The 14202-nt window shown below is 44.9% G+C and overlaps 1 protein-coding gene across 2 annotated transcripts in view; it reads right to left on the reverse strand.

Moving 5' to 3' along the window:
- Positions 1–14202, reverse strand: part of ARHGEF6 (Rac/Cdc42 guanine nucleotide exchange factor 6) — a 712936-nt gene that overhangs the window by 565823 nt on the left and 132911 nt on the right. The window lies entirely within an intron of this gene.

The raw sequence follows: 14202 nt of genomic DNA on the forward strand, positions 1-14202 counted from the left end.
TTAGTACTCTGTGCACTTTACCACAGCTAACCAGTGCTAAAGTGTGTGTGCTCTCTTCTTTATACATGGTGAAATTAACTTACACCCAATTGGCACATTTAATTTACTTACAAGTCCTTAGAAAAGTTGTACTTCATGTACTCAGGGCCTTTAAATTAAATTCTTCTAGTGGGCCTGCAGCAATGATTGTGCCAGCCACCAAAGTAGTTCTTTTAAACCTGTCTAAGGCCTGCTACTGCCGCCTCTGCGTGAGGTTTAACCTGCCAGTTTGACCTGGCAAGATAAACCTTTCGCCACGACTAAACCTTCCCTTTTAATATATATATTTATCACCCATAGGGTAGGCCCTACACAGCTCATTGGGCACGGTGCAGTGCACGTTCGGTAGTCCTGGTACTGAAAATAAAAAAAAGAGTTACTTGCCTGTAACTTCAGTTATCCAGTATTGGCATCTTTCAGAGATTCACATGCTTGAATCATACCCACCGTCGAGGTGGGAGACTCACGGTAAAAATATACATATATATAATAGCAGTACTACATATCATAATATGCTATAATGCACTGCATAGTCATGGCAGTAGCCCATCCCTGTCCTTCTGTAAAAAAGAACCAAATTTGAAACACAGCCAATAAGGCTCTAGCACCCTCTAGAACACTCCACAGAGAGACAAGTACCTCAGATTTTCTAGCACTAGTGACAAGAGTGATATATCAGTAATAAGGGAAGCCTCTCCGGGGAGGAGGGTGGGTCGCATGTGAATCTATGAAAGATACCAATACTGGATAACTGAAGTCACAGGTAAGTAACTCGTTTTCTTATCCAGTATTAGACCTTTCATAGATTCACATGGTTGAATCAGAATAGATAGCAGTTATACCATTTTAATGTTGGAGGATGGCAAATAGATATCCTCATAAATAGATATACATGTACATATCCACTAAATATGTATGACAATATGAAAAAGAAGTATTTATGCATATAGAGAACATAAACCAGCAATTACTTGTGAAGCAAATACATTGGATTTAGCATTTAATAATTAATCACCTCCAAAACAGAGGCTTAACTTACTGAAGAAGATTAGTTAAGACTGCTTGTCCTACAGCTGCTTCCGCCCCCGTAGCCAAATCCAGGCTGTAATGCCATGTAAATGTATGCACACATTCTCCCATGTTGCGACACAGCAAATTTAATCCAATGGCACTCCTGCAAAAAGCACCGCTGAGAATGACACTGCTCTCATGGGATGAGCCTTAGGTTTGGCAGAAAGCGGACTGCCTACTTTAGTATGGTAAAAATGAAGAGCCGCTGCAATCCATCTTGCAATTGTTGCTTTAAGAACTGCCTTACCTGGCTTTTGCGCACCATAGGACACAGACAGTTGATCAGATGTTCAGATGGTCTTAGTATGTGAAACATAACATTTGAGGCATCTCTTTATATCCAGAGTATGAAGTGCCATTTCAGCCAGGGAATTCAGATTATTAGAACATTGGAATGTTGGCAGCTCCATTGAAAACAATGGAGTGCTCCGGGCTTATAATGGCTGGTATAAGCCCGGAGCTCCAACATTCCAATGTTTCTTTGTTCACAGCTCTGGCTGTGAACAAAGGCTTCAGGGAGTCTGAGGGGATTTCAATCCCCACGTGCTCCCTGAAGGCTTTGTTTTAATTGTTAGAACAGTCTGCCCTTTAGTGGCAGAATGTTCTAATAGCCTTATAGACCTTCGTAGCAGGGCTATACCGGCTTTTAAAGTCCCTCTGCTTTGTTAAAGTCCCTCACCTTCGGCTCGGGCCTTTAACGCTGCAGCGGGCTTTTAATAGCTGGTATAGCCCGCTATGGCGGGCTACAAGGCTATAGTAAAAAAAATTCGTAGAATAACCAGCTCATTAAGATGGAAAGTTGATGGTACCTTTGAATAAATGTAAGATTTGTTCTGAGGAGAATGTAGTCATTAGTAAAGCGAAGGTAAGACTCTTTAATTATAAAGGCTTGAATTTTGCTGATTCTCCTGGCATAAGAGCCAACAATAACACAACTTTCCAGGAAATGTATTTAAGTTGAGCTCTGTGAATCGGCTCAAAGGGATATTTCATACTTTGCGTCGGAACCAGATTAAGCCTCCATTCTGAAGGAGGAGCTCTTACAGGAGGATATACTCGGAAAGGTCCTTTCATAAACTGTTTTACCAGTCGATTTGAATAAAGAGATAAACCTCCAGAGGATTGGCTGCAAGTAGATATGGCAGCCAGATGTAACTAAATAGATGTGAACATAAGGCCGGATTCAGCCAGAGACAGCAGATAAGGTCAAAGTTTATCTGAAGAAGACTCAAGTGGGAGCACATTGTTACGAAGGCACCATGAACAGAAATACATCCATTTGAGAGTGTAAGTTATAATTGTGAACGGTGCCTTTGTTTTGGAAAGTATGTCTCAACAGTCTTGCGGCAAGTCCAATCCCTTCAACTCAGCAAGTTCAGTAACTACGCAGGTAGCTGCAGCGGGGCGGGATGTCAGTGGAGAATCTGCACCCTGCTCAATGTTAACAGTGTTGGCGATACTGGAAGGCGATAAGGTCTGCATTCTGAGAGCAGCAGAAGTTCTGTGAACCAGTGCTGATGCGGCCAACGTGGAGCAATGAGAATCATTCGGCATGTTTCTCTTTTCAATTTCATCAGAAGCCTTGGAATTAACGAAAAGGGGGGTGGAGGACAGGGGGGGGGGGAAACACGTAGGCGAAGATCCCTGTCCACCTCATCAGAAAAGCGTTTCTCCATGAATCTTTTTCTGGCTCCCGACTAGCAAAGAATTGGCATTTCCAATTGATCTCGGGAGCAAAGAGATCCAAGTTGGGACTGTACCCCAGACTGTTCTTCACTCCTGGGAGATGTTCAACTTTGATAGATATTTGGTGAGAGAGAAGCCACTTCAATATTTCCTGTGCTTCCTGCGGTAGTATGTGGGAGCATGTGCCTCCTTGTTTCTACAGGTAATGCATGCATGTGGTATTGTCTGTCCTTATCAGAACCGAGGAACCCTGAATCCTTGGGAGGAAAGCCTGCAAGTCTACAGAAATGACTCGAAGCACCAGAAAATTGATGTGCATTTTTGAAAACGCATTGGACCCCTTCCCCCTTACCTGGAGGTCTTGAAGTTGAGCCCCCCAATCCTTATAGAGAAGCATCTGTACTGAGGATGAAATCCGGTTTCCGAGAAGGAAAAGATAGCCCTATTGAGAGATTGTTGGAACGCTGCCGCCAAAACAGAGCTGACTGCATGAGTAGAGTTAGTCGCACTAGGTCATGGAACGATCCGGTCACCTGAAGCCATTGATTGTCTAGTTTCTCCTGCATTGGTCTCATTCTGAGATGAGTGCAAGGGACCATTAGAATTGCAGAGGACATCACGGCCAGTAGATATTTCATCAGTCTTACAGAAGTAAACTTTCTTCCTTTTAACTTTGTTGCCAGAGAAATGAGATGTGCTTGCCTTTCTGTGGACAAGAATGCCTTGTCTTGGATTGTGTCTAGGACTGCTCAGAGAAATAGCGTCTTTTGAGATGGATGCAGAACTGACTTCAGAAAATTGAGAGTTAGCCCCAGGGAACAAAACATTTGAAGGCAAATTGAAGATGCTCTTGAGGCTTGCCGAAAAGACAGTGCTTTCACTAACCAGTTTTCTAGATAAGGAAACAGCTGCAGCTAGAGCCAGACACTTGATAAATACTCTTTGTGCTGACCGCATCCCAAAAAGGAGAACTCTGAACTGAAAATGAGCACCTGCCACAGTGAAACAGAGAAACTTTCGATGTTTGGGATGAATAGGGAAGTGGAAATAAGTATCCCGCACATCTAATGTCGTCATAAAATCCGCGTGATTGAGAAGCTGCAGTATCTCCTGGAGAGAGACCATGTGGAAGGTAGATATTTTTACAATTTTCTTAGGTCTAGGATTGGCCTCCACTCCCTCGACTTCTTTCTTATCAGAAAGAAACAAGAATAAAAACCTTTACCCACCTGAGCGTGAGGCACTCTTTCTATAGCTCCTTTCCAGAGCATAACCATGGCCTCTTTCTTGAGAAGTTTATTTATTTATTTATTTAGAACGTTTTATATTGCACAAACATGACCACCGAGGGTGTCAGAGCACTTTACAGGTTAAGCATCACTAAGGGTATAAGCAAACAAAACAGAATAAACAAAGCGACAAAGTCAACGTCTAAGATTGACCAATATTCTCGTGAGGGAAAAGCAAACACAACAGAATCAACACAGCAACAAATTCTAGAATTGTCCGACAAACTCAAGAGCCAGGTGGCTGGGTCAAAGTCAAGGCTATGGGCCCAGAATCAGATGAAGGGGCTAGGCTAAGGCAGAAATTTCTTCATCAAGAGCCCTTTGACTTCTTTTTTGGAGAAGACGGTGGAAGGGTTTACCCTCATTTGGGGGGGGAAGGGCGGTCCAGATCCTTGGAGCCATACCGAGAAGGCTCAGTTATATGTCTTTTTTTTCTTGAATTTTTGTGGTTTTAGCAAAAGGGTACTGGCGCTTCTGGAGGCTTTAGAACCACAGGAGAGCTCCAGTTTCTGCGCGAGGTACAGCGGGGTCTTGAAGTACAGGGGTGGGGGAATCATATCGCCCGACGCCCGAACCATGTTGATTTTTATGGTGGGCAAGAAGATTTAATGTTTATTTTGTCCGACGGACAAGTAGACATTAAATCACGTAAATAATATCGGAGCTGTGGGCACCGTGAGGCTCACAATTAATCAGACATGGGTAATAGAAATTCAGAGAACCTTTGGAGGCCTCTAATCCACGTGAGCACTGGACCGCGCAGGTGCAGAGGCAGCGCCACTGTATTTATTTGGTGCTGCAGCTGAGTACTGGTCCATCAACCCCAAAGCTTCTGCGCCAATTAAAACAAATATGCAGTTGATGCGCACATGTGCAAGGATCTTTCTGCCAGTTCCTAAGGACTTTGTTTTCCTCTCAACTGAAAAGAAAAATGCTGGGCCTGGATCCCTTCGACATTAGAATGTAGTAGCTAATTAAGAGCTGGGCTTGTGGTGGGAAGGAAAGAGTCATTCTATGGTGTGAGGGAGAACACTGCATACCTTTGAGATAGCACAGCCTGTGAGCGCACCTGCTGCATAAATCTTGTGCTATGCATCTCTTAAGTGTAGGTCGAAGTACCTGGCACACCCCATCACTTATCCTTTAAGATGGAGAACAGAGCACCTACAGGAATGCCAATACAGGGTGCACGAGCAAGAAAAATAGCTCAGTGAGTACACATACCTACTGCCACCATAACTGTAAATGCTTAGTTCACCCGTACTCTAGCATGGTGCTCCAACATTCCAAATGTCTTCTTTCTCTGCCTCGCCTGGAAATGCGAGAAGGTTCTGATTGCAGTAGCACGCAGGCTAAACGCTCACCCTCAGAGTGTGCCTGGCAGCTATTAAGATCCAACTGGTTCCATAACTGCTACAGATCTATATTTTAGAAACCCACCCCTAAACCAGTTCTAGCTAAACATGTGTGAAGAAACAGTAGCATATATTTGTGCCTCATTGTATTTACATTTTAACTAGAATGAATGGTGGGGTGACTACTGGAGGGTCTTTCTGCCTGCAACCATCAGAGTAGGAGCTGTATACATTGCTATATTTTATTGTTAATAATTGTGGTGTTTACTTTATTTGCTGTCAGTGCAAAGTGTACGTTTCTATTGCATTTGTCTGCAGTGGTGGGGAGGTTCAAGTTGAGAGGAGTTGTAGGTTTTCCTTAATTGCTAAGGTATCAAATGCACTATACATGGAGGGGTCTTGTGTATCTGAAGACCTTTCCACTTATGTGGCTAGGGCTAGGAAGCAGGGAGAGATGGGCTTGTGACATGTTGGCATTTGTTCAGTGTGTTGGTTCATGCTCTGCTTATGGTTTTGGTGTACTTCCTGCTCCCTTCCTCCAACAACCTTTTCTGGTCCTTCAGGGAAATACTAGACATGAGGCTGCCGAATAGGTTAGATGATGGTCACAGAGCACAATTACTAAGAGAGAACATGAAAATGAGTAGTGGCACTTTTGGATGTTTGTTCAGCTAAATAGGTAATATTTGATTTAGACATCCTGGTAGCTGATGCATAAATAAACGTAAATCGTCAGATAGCCTCTGACTATCCATCAGGCCAAGAAAGTGTTTCCAACTCTACTGGGATTGAGCCCGGGTATTCTTGCTAGGTGTGACATGGAATGCTGAGTCCTTCCAATTACTCACTACCCCTCCATCTCAATGATCCTGATACCTTCACATCTAGATTGAGTTTCTTCAACTTGGTTCTCCTTCCCTTTGCTGTGAAAATGGAATGAAGTTTGATTTGCTGCTGTGTGAGAGTGTGTGAGTGCTACATATCTTTTATTCTGATTGAGAAACTTCCACATCTACCGAAGAGTTGCATATCTTCATGTCAGTTAACTTTGTGCTGCTGCTGCCATTGCTGCACCTGTACTGTGCAAGAGAAACTTGTACTGATACAGCCAGCTCAGGAGCGTAAAAGGGGAAATTGATTTAACTTCCCCATTAAAAGTATAGAAGCCCTGACACGAATTGTGGATACTGTTTCAGTGAACCACAGTACCTCTGCTAGGTGATTTTGCTGCCCCATGAAGAGTTGATAAGCTCGGCCAAGAAGTGCAGTTATTCCCATCCACACATGTTTATCAGAACATCTCTTGCGTATTTTGAAGCTGGAGAGCTACCAGTTGGCCCTACGAAGGAGAAAACCCTTCTGTCCAACAGGTTCATATTCCGACACAGTCTGCCACAAAGACACAGCAAGAAATGTAGTCAATTACCAGTCTGCACGCTGCCTTTTTTTCTACGTATGAAAATCTGTCACAGGCAGACTGGTTGATAAGTGGGTGCAGTGCACAATGACATCTTTACACATGCTGTACAACTAGCCAGTACAACATTTGCATGTAAGGGTGCATCACCTTTCACGACATAATTGTACTGGCATTTGAAAAATATATTGCATGGTATGTTGCACTGATTGCAGTGCAGGCGCTCTCTGTGCAGACCTATCTTAGTGAATTATGGAGTGTATGGCAAGAAGAATTTACGGAGGACAAGTAGATTTCTGCAACATTTTGTCCCATGGCCAAGTAGAATTTTTAAAGATTTCCACACCCCTGGAAGTAGATGGCTTTGTGAGCCATGCATGCAATTTTTAACTGTATCCGAGCTTCATATGGAAGCCAATTCAGATCCAGCAAGTCCAGAGAGATGTGGTGGTATGTTTTTATGCCAGTTAGGAGCCTAGCAGTGGAACGGAGGATAACCCTGAGAGGAGCCGTCCTCACTCTAGGCAGGACGCAAAGTGTTGTGCTACCATAGTCCAGCTTTGAAATCACTAATGCTTGTACTGCCACCTTTAGGTCATGAGCAGGGAGAAAGGATTTGAGTAAGCTGAGTTGGAAGTTCGCTCCTTTGGTGAGGGAACTGATGTGCTTCTGCATGTTCAGGTTTTTGTCTAGAATGACGCCCAGAGGGGATGCTGAGTCCATGAGGTGCGGTCTACAGTTAAGAGCAGTCAGCTGATTCAACCATTGTTCCAGGACGAGGGATTGGTTGTGGGGTGAGATCAGTAAGAATTCGTTTTAAGAGCATTTAGCTTCAGGTGATTACGTGTCCACCAGCTTTGAGTTTCCATCAGGACTGAGTTGAGGGACTGAATGTCTTCGGGGGAAGCTATCTTCAGGTATAGTTGGGTATCGTCCGCATACATATGATAATGAATGCTGGATGATTTTAGAATTTCTATCAGAGGCTCCATTAACAGGTTAAAGAGCGTGGGGGACAGTGCTGAACCTTGGGGGACCCTCAAAGTGACCGGTTCAGGATGGGACACGGATTGGTTCACCTTGAAGCTTTGGGATCTGTTCTGAAGGAACGCAGAGAACCAGTTTAATACAGGCCCAGACAGCCCCATCCTGTGTTCCAGGAGGTCAATTAGGTGATCGTGTTTGACAGTATCAAATGCTGACGAAAGGTCCAGGAGGATCCACAGGCATGACTGATTGTGATCCAATATTCTCAGCGAATCATCCACGATGTGCGTTAGCGCCGTCTCTGTACTATGGCCTGGGAGGAAACCAGATTGGCAGTGGTCCAGGAGTTGGAGATGGTCGATGTGACGACACAGTTGGGCGAGCACACATTTCTCCAGGAGTTTTGCCAGGGTGGGGATGTTAGTGATTGGGCGAAAGTTAAGAAGGTCCGTGGGATCAGCATTTGGTTTCTTTAGTATCGGGGTAACTTGACCTGCTATAATGCAATCCGGGATAGCACCTTGCGTAAGTGGAACATTGACTATCATTATCCAGAGTGTTAGTAAGGAGGATCTTACTTCCGGGAAAAGGTTCGATGGTAGAGGGTCATTGTAGTGATTGGAAGGTTTCAAAGTCAACAGCATTTTGCGAATAGTGGATTCATCCATAGTTTGGAACAGACTCCAGGATGCATTGTTTTTGGGGAGGAAGGGCCGCATAGGGTCAGTGATATTCGACTCTGAGGGGTGATGGGTGTTCAGCGGATTGTTCGAGAGGTGATCTCGGGCCGGGTGTAATTCAGTCTTGATCTTAGTAGTCTTCTCAGTGAAGAAAATAGCGAATTCTTCACAGTTCGGCAGTGTCCTTTGACGCGGAGCCAAGAGGTTAGGATGATTGTTAGCTTGGGACTTGATGAGTTTGAACAGTTTTTTAGGACTTTATTTGCTTGATCAAGTTGAGTTCTGAAGAAGGTGGCCTTCGAGCCTGTGATGCGTTTATTGTATATGCTTCGCAAGGATCTCAAGTGGCAAAGATGTTCAAGAGAGGGATACGATTGCCACTTCTTTTCTGCAAGTCTTAAATTTCTTTTTTCGGCATTAAGACTATCATTGAACCACGGTTTGGAGAGTTTAGAGGACACTCTTTTAAGCTGAAGTGGTGCCACCGAGTCAAGTGCATTAAGCATTGCGTGGTTATAGTGGGCCGTAAGGTCATGGACATCCGACATGTTCATGGGGGGGTAATATGTTATCACAAAGCGCCAACAGGTCTTGCGAGTTGATGTTCCGTAGACATCTTTTCAACAGTTTGGGGTTCTTAGGTTGGGATCTGCTTGCTCTGACCGATTCAAGGAAGAGGAAGGTGATGCAATAGTGGTCTGTCAAGTCACATGGGAGGATCGACTCCAGGAGGAAAGCGTTGGGCATATCAATGACAAGATCTAAAGTAGCTCCTTTGATATGCATAGGGCTGTCACATATTTGGATAAGGTTAAGGTCAAGTATGAAGGATTTCAGGCTATTAACCATCACATCGTTTACATCATTCCAGTGGAGGATGAAATCTCCCAGGAAGATCCGAGTGCCCTGAAAATCCGCAGTGGCCGAAATAATGTCCATGATCTGTTCTGTGAAGGGAAGGTTGTCGTGAGGGGGGTGGTAAAACGAGTGTAGTTTGCATGAATGATTATTACCCCTAGTCACTTTAATGCATAGGTATTCACAAGACGGCAGGAGGTCGGCCTGAATGACTTTCACTGTTAGATCATTACGATGTAGACATGCGATGCCCACTCGTTCTGTCCAACCTAATGATATCAAAGTTGGGCGGCATTAAAAAGTCCAGGATGGAAGCGGACGAGTCATTTAACCAGGTTTCCGTCAACATTACAAGGTCAAGATCCTGGACAAAGATGAGATCGGCAATATCCGCAGCGTGTTCAACAGCCAATCTGCAGTTAAGGAGCGCGCTTTTGAGACTAATGGGTGTGTGAGTTGGTGGAGGTAGAGTGGTGGTGATTATCGTGAGGTTGTTCTCATTTGAGGGTCTAGTGTTTGGCCTAGGTTCCCTGAAGGGATCAGTGGGGATTGATTCAAATAGGTGCAAGTTTGATGGGGTGGACAGACTTGCCGGGGCATATGAAAGTAGGAGAGAATGGATATCACTATCCGACAGGGAGGCTCTACATCTGGAGGGGCGAGAGGGGTCATTAGGGTGTGCGCGGAGGCCCACCTATGGGGTGTGTGAGTGGTGTGGGATGCGGTTCGCCTAAGATAGGTGGGGAAGAGCGCCGGATACAACCGCAGTCTGGGAGCGAGCGTAGATGGAGATTGGTCACAATGGAGTGGCTTAGTCTGGAGAATTAAATGACAAATCCTCAGTGAAGTGTGATAGGGAGCGCATATCTGCCTTAAGTTGTTGTAGGCAGAGTGCAATCTTGTTAAGTCGGACTTCCAATGAAGTGTGTGAATGGGGATGTGAGGCTAAGTCCTTGCGGCGGAGGATAGCTAGTGGGGGAAGGGAGAGGTAGGGCAGGTGGCGAGGGAGTGGGTACCGGGGCAGGGGATTCTGGGAAATGGAACTGCTTGAAGGGATGTGTAGGAAAGGGGAGGAGTGGACAGACAACAGGCGACCCTTGTCAGCCTGTCAGACCAGGTCGGGATTGTAGGTTGGGCTGGGGGAAGGGCTCCTGGGAAGAGTCCGGGCAGCGTTATGAGCGGTGGGGCTAGGGGAGTTAGAACCAGCTCACCGTGAGGGAGGGGGAGCATGTAGACTCTCCTGATGAGTGTGCGGTCGCGTCTCGCTCACCACGGGCAATGCAGTGGAATTGTAATTAGGATTAGAGGTGGCTAGAGGGGGGACCTTCAGAACAAATGTAGGGTTAGTGGCTGGTGGTGGAGAGGCGGGAGATAGAATTTGCACCATCTTGGGAACCATTGAGGGGCCAGCTCCTCCAAGTAGGGTGGCACTGAAGTTGGCGACTGTCTTCATGATGGTGGAGAAAAAGTTGTCAAACAACATTAGATTGCGGCCAGAGGTTTGGATAAGGATGGGTCCGTTTTTGTAAAGTGAGATGGTGGCTTCAGCTCTATAGGTTTAGGAGGGCGCGACTATCACTCTGAGACCATGAGGAGTTTTAAGGCAAGTGGAGATCTTGAGAAAAGAGTAAATGGCCTTCCGCCATTGAGCATGCCGTTTAGTGTAGAAGATGAGATTATTTATGGTCACACCCCTCTTGGAGAAGAAGGGGTCTGAGATAAGGGTTTCTGGATGGGTTTTGAGTAGTCTATGTTTGAGATGAGATGGAGGCTTCTTTAGAGGCGGATGAGGTGGTGGGATCTTTATGCATTCCTGGGTATGACCATACTTTATAATTTCTAGGACCCATTTGTCCGGAGTGATTTTTCTTCATTGGTTGAAATGTAAAGACATATTTGTGGCCCTGGGATTGATGTGTGGCCGAATTGTTGCAGGTGTTGGGGAGGTGTCACTGCTTTCTAGCATGGTCTCTAGCCTGAGGGGGCTGCTTTCTCCTGTTTTGCTGTCTGGAGTAAGCGGCAGCTGGGGGAGCTCTGTACAATTGTTGTGGTTGATAACCATATCTATATTGGTAAGTCTGTGGCTGGTATATCTGATAGCTCCCTTGAAAGGAATATGACCCTCTGCCACGGGGCCCTTGAAAAGGTGTCTTCTTATACTGGAGCGTTCCCATAGCTTTAGACGTGTCTGTGTCCTTCTTAATTTCCTCTAAGGCATTGTCAATGTGTTTACCAAACAGTACGCCCCCATCGAATGGTATGTCTAGGATTTACTTGGCACCTCAGGACGACAGGTGGTAGACTTAAGCCATCCTTGGAGATGGAGAACTGCTGCTCCAGCTAGTAGCCGAAAACCTAACAAAGCCAGATCCATAGAGATGTCTATGATTTCATATGCTGCCCTTTCTCCCTCAAGCAGAATCTTCTGTGCTGCTTGCTTTTTGTCATCCAGCAAAAACTCAAGGTACGGTTCAACATTAGATCACATTTGGTGGTCGTATCTACCTAGTATGGCTAAGGAATTTGCTGCACGTGCTGAACCACCTGCCATGGTGGTGAATCTTTTCCCAATATTACCCAACCTCCTTCCATCCTTGCCGGATGGCGCAGTAATTGGCACCGAAGGATTCCTAGATCTCTGCTGCACAGCCTGGGAAATAACTGAATCCGGCTTAGGTTGTCCTGCCAGGCATGCAGGTGCATCATTGTGGGCCTTGTATTTTTTGTCGATTCTGGGGAGGATTGCCGGTACTAAATAGGGAATCTTCATGATTTTTATACCTTCTTCCCAGATATGATGAATGATGGGAATAGCTCGGACAGATTTTTTGGTTCTTAAAATCATACAAGAAGCAGTCAGACTGCTTAACAGGCATGGGAAGATGGAATCGATTTGCCGCTATCTCCATAATAGCATGAAAACTGCTTGAGGAGCCAGAGGAGAAGGTGTCAGTATTAAGTCGTCTTCCCACTCATCTACTGTAGTAAGAGCCTTAGGAATTTCACCTTACTCAGCGACAATATCATCATCATCATCCTGCAACCTCTGATCTTGTGGCACAAGCATAGGATCCTGAGCCTTCGTACTGGGGACCAAAAGTGCTGCTGAATCTAAAACAGGTGGAGGTGACATTTGTTTTTCAACAGAACCTGCTGCAGTAGGGAAGCAAGTGTGGTAATCCTGCAGAATAGCTGTTAAGTCCTGTACTAACGCCACAGGCATTTGTATCATGGGTTCTTGACAAGGCATCAACACCTGTGACCTTTCCATAGGTTGATGGTAATGTGTGCCATAATATTCATCATCATCATCATCCTCCTCCTCTTGAAATTTTATGTGGAGTTGAGAAGAGCTGCGGGCCGGACTTAACAACCCATCATCCTAAGATTCCTCCAAAAACTGACTAGGAGGCAAAGGAGAGATGTAAGAAGGGTCCTGGTAAAAACCTCTAGTCGACGGGATTGTTGATGAGAACCTGGATGACAAAATTGGGGTGAACTGCAATAAAGAAGGCCTTTTTCGTTGCGGCATCGATGAGATGTACTTCGACGGTGAAACGGATACCGTCGATGCTGACATAACAGTTGTCAACGACGGTTTAGTCATCGTCGAGGCCGCCGACACCAGAACTAATGTCGACTACGTTGTCGTCAATGGAGGTGGCATTGACGATGTGGGCATCGTCGACAGCGGGAATGTCATAGATGGAAGAGACGTCGACAGAGGCGATGTTGCTGTCGTCGGAGGCCTCGTGGACGATGTAGGCGCCGATGGGGAAAAGGTTATCATTGACGATGGCACAGTCTTCATCGATGATTCCGTCGACGATGGAATTGCCGACGGTGAATGTTGAGGAGGCAACTCCAAAGGTGGTTTTCTCGTCGACAAAGCTTTTTTTGACGAGGGTGTCTCAACAGACCATGACTGAGTTTTAGGCTGTTTGTAGGCAGTCCTTGGGGCCATTGCATTCATAACATTGGGTTAACTTATTAATTACATTTAATAAGTGACAACTTCCAATTGGGAGCAGGTAGGAATTTTAAGATTGCTGTCTAAAGAAATTTAATTTAAACTCTCTTAAATGGTAACGTCAGAATTGAAATCACAATTCTGAAAATGCCACTTTTAGAAAGTTAGAATTTTCTTTTTCCAGCTGTTTGGTGCCTTCAGTCTCTATATTGGGTCTTTTGACTAGGTGTTGCTAACAGTTGGTCTTTGAGTATTACTCCCAGACAGTGAGACAAAGGAGCATATGTGTTTACAGGATGGGCCATTTCTGACTTGATGAGGGGAGAAGAGCTGTCATCTACTGCTAGAGCAGAGTTTTCAGTTTGAAAATTAACTGGGTTTTGAAGCTCTGGCATGTCTATTTGTTATATTAATTTATTAATTATTAATTATTAATTATTTTGTCTTGTGTAAGTGTTTATACTAATCAACTCGTTTGTTTTAACAAGAGAGAATTACACGTGGGAACGCATAAGTGTGCTGTTTAATAATAATATGCGTGTTTACATGTTTAAAGATTGCTGTGTATTTTTAAGCACAAAACGCTTTTCGAATTAATGCTTTTCTTATGTTGCAAGAGCTAGATAATTACATACACATAAGGGTATTAGTGGGGTTAACACTGTTCAATCACTATGCTGTGGTAACGTTGTTTTTGTCTCTTTTAATTAAGATGGTCTATTGTGGCCTATTGTGGCCTAAGTAAAGATGGCCGACATGTAGAGCCTGGCCTCGAGTAGAAAACTGTGACGAGAGAGAGCCTTGCTGAATATGGTCCTGAAGTCAGCTGACCACAGTCCTTGCTTTGCCT

This window comes from Triturus cristatus, chromosome 5_2 (genome assembly GCF_964204655.1).
Source record: "Triturus cristatus chromosome 5_2, aTriCri1.1, whole genome shotgun sequence".
NCBI classification, from domain to species: Eukaryota; Metazoa; Chordata; class Amphibia; order Caudata; family Salamandridae; genus Triturus; species Triturus cristatus.